Source organism: Dendrobium catenatum, unplaced genomic scaffold (genome assembly GCF_001605985.2).
Source record: "Dendrobium catenatum unplaced genomic scaffold, ASM160598v2 fragScaff_scaffold_1301, whole genome shotgun sequence".
NCBI classification, from domain to species: Eukaryota; Viridiplantae; Streptophyta; class Magnoliopsida; order Asparagales; family Orchidaceae; genus Dendrobium; species Dendrobium catenatum.
This window is the reverse complement of record NW_021319763.1, coordinates 238,381-241,766: the sequence shown is the minus strand read 5'-3', so window position 1 is coordinate 241,766 and position 3,386 is coordinate 238,381.

Below are 3,386 nucleotides of genomic sequence, written 5' to 3'. Positions count from 1 at the left end.
AGGGATGTGATTAACATTAATTTGAACGAAAGGGGTAACCAAGCATCATCCAAGTCATAAATTGTGGGCTCAAAAAATTTACCTCGGCCTCCCCCGCTACTTTTCATAGGACTTTTAATGGATTAAGTTTCGAGGTAAATTTTGGGAGGCATATTGTGTTTGTAAATAAGACACTACTCAGAGATTTTGCCCTCATTTTGCAAGAACTTTATGATCTAAGTTCTAGTTTCTTATAGGCGCAGTCCCTTATAGTTAATTACCTCTCGTGATAACGACGAAGAACTTTCTGTTAAGGCTAGTAATTAATCAGATATGTAGAAATAAGTGTTATCTAGCATACAGTAACAACAACAGTTTGTGTATTTGGAAGATTTGATATTTAAAATTCAAAACTTTTTCCATCTTTCTCTTAAAGCAGATGGTGCATGAATGGATGATGGACCCGATCAAGATCCCAAAGTTTTGTCATCCCAGGCCATCGTGGTCTCTAGTCTACTTAGTCAGAGGAGGTAGTCAATCCAACCTGATAGAAGGATTTTTGTTGGTAGCAAGGGGTTACTTCATCCAAGGGTACCTTACAGACCTAGGGTGGATGTTTCTATAATGGGACAAATCTAAATCCACCTTAGCTAACAGAGGGGCTTTGTGTCATATTGATTCGTATCTTAAGGATTTGATGTCTCTAGGGAGCATACGAGCTCTAGCTATAACCGTAATTTAGAGGTGTCATTTGGCAGCAAACCACCAGATTCAGAGGGCCCTGGTTATAATTATTTATCCTGCGGAACCATTAACCGGCAAAATTGCAGGTTAGAGGATAAATGCCACATCCCCGCTGGTAGAAGATTATTTGAAAATAAATCCCAATGATATTCTCAATCATATATTAGCTCTTTATGAGCTGAAGGAGTTTTTAATTTGTCCATCTCAACAAATTATTATGGATGGTGGATGGATTTTTCTTTAAGTGATTAATGGTTAAGTTTCAATTTTAAACACTTGGATTTTTGAATTTTTGGAGTTTTGAACATTTGAGCTTTGGAAATTTTTGAAAATTTAAATTTTATGGGCCTCTAGAAGGCATTTTAAATATTTGGAGTTAACCCCTCCGATTGAGATCCACATTCAACAAGACCATCATCGAGGTTTGTGGGGTTATTTGTATTTGAGGATTGAACCATGCCGAGTCTATCAACTTGTTGACAAAGGATCAGGTCCATATGCATTATATTTTTTTAATTATGAATTTCTCTTGTCATTGACCTTGAAGGAATTATATGAATGTATAAAATAAATATTTCGGTCGACATAATGATTGTATAACTATTTGATAATTTAAGCTATGCCGACTCCTATCTATCCATATAAAAGGATCAGGCTCAAATTGATGTTTATTTATTAACCCACACAACATATTTAGACATCCGTATGTACCCATAACATGCTTATCGAAGGACATGTAGGTCGTGTTATTAAGTATGCCCATCCTTGCATCTATGTGCATACATATTACAGTGCATATACGGGGCATTTTGGATATATATATATATATATAAATGCCTTATGTCCTTATTGGATGATGAACTAAATACTCTTGGAATATTAGCTTAATTCCTTGAACTGATGATACAACACCTAGCTCTTCGAATAATACTAACAGGAGTAGTTTAAACAAATCATACTCGATAATCGATGATCATTCTGGATTATCATTGTCTCTATAATTTAATTTAAGGCATTTTGTGAGGCCTTGTATTTAATCTTGCTAAAGTGAATTATTTCAAGTCTTTGACTACTAAGTATTGTTGAGAGGGAGCATTGAGAAGTTCTAGGAGAGCTTTGGTAAGAAGAGGGAGAGCTTGTGTATGAGGCAGAAGTAGTCTGAGGGGATTACACAGTTGCTCCTACTTAAAAGTGCACTGAAGGCACTTGAAAGTTTATTAGGGATGTTAGCCCTTATGAACTAGTCCCAAGGCTAACCAAGAGGGAGGGTGAATTAGTATTTTAAAAAGTCTTTCATGATCAAAACATAAACTCAAACCAAACCAAAATTCACCATAAAGAGAATCAAAGTATGGAAATTAAATGTGGAAATAATAAAGGAAAAAACACATTAGATTTATAGTGGTTCGATTAAACCTTGACCTACGTCAACTCCTCGGAGGCGAACTCCGAATATTGCACTAAACTTTGTGTCTCTCCTTTAGCCCCCATGGCTAGGCAGAGAAGCCCTTACAAAATCACTTCCACCTTCCCTGGTACGGCAGAGTAGCCGGGCCCTTTGACACCAAAGAGATCTTCTTCTTCCCAAAACTTCCCTCAAGATGAGCCTTGAATCTAATGGTACTAAGGTACAATCTCGCTAGAGCAATCATGTGGAACCCCCTCCACACTCCCTTGAAACCTGCTCCAAGGATCTTCTCCCTCTCTCAAACTCCACCCTTTCCTCTTTCCCTTTCAAGCTCTCTCTTCAAGTTTCCTCCGGAAGAATGTAGCTTCAATGGCTATCAAAGACACTTACAAAGTCCTTTGTCAAAGCTTAAATAAAAGAGTTTCAAACGAGCTCATTAATTACAACTTACCGACTTTATCATCTAGGATGATATGAATATCATCCTGGCCAATCAGCATAAATTTTGCTCAATCACCCAGCTCGATTTGGGATGATAAAAATTTTTTTGGCCATATCATCCAGGTAGATATTATGATCATCCTGGCAGATTAGTTCAAATATGAAGAAAATCATCCTGAACATCGCTCTGAATAGAAGCTGGATGATGTCAATCATCCAAGCTATCATCCCGGACGATCCTACGATCATCCCGAATGATGTGATCGTGCAATTAAACTTTAATTGCTTTCCTTAATTACCATATTAATTTAAGCATAATTATTTGCATCGTCCAGGATAATGTCCTGGACGATGTTCAAAAATAAAGAATACCTAAATAGATCTGGTAGCTAATTCTTTCTGTTTTGAGCCTATTGGCCTGACCGATACGAATATCGTCTAGGATGATATGCTTAAAGATGGCTGCCTTAATTAGAATGCCCTAATTAGGGTTTCTATTTTCAGCTAATCATCCTAGCCGATGTTTGAATCATCCTGGACGATGTGAGCAAAAATAGAGAACTCTAAAATAAACATAAGTGAGCAAGGTTGCAAGCAAGCAAACACCCTTACAAGCTAAGAAATATATTAATGAAAAATACAAATAGAACATGTTCTGCTAAAGCTTGAGCCTTGTAAGGTGCACTGTATTCCTGAAATGTTAGTAAATACAAAAAGAAAAATATATTGCAAATACAGGTAGACAATAGAAAGTGACCCATAATATTTGTTATCATCAAAAATATAAACTCATAAGTTCGAGTTGCAATATCCT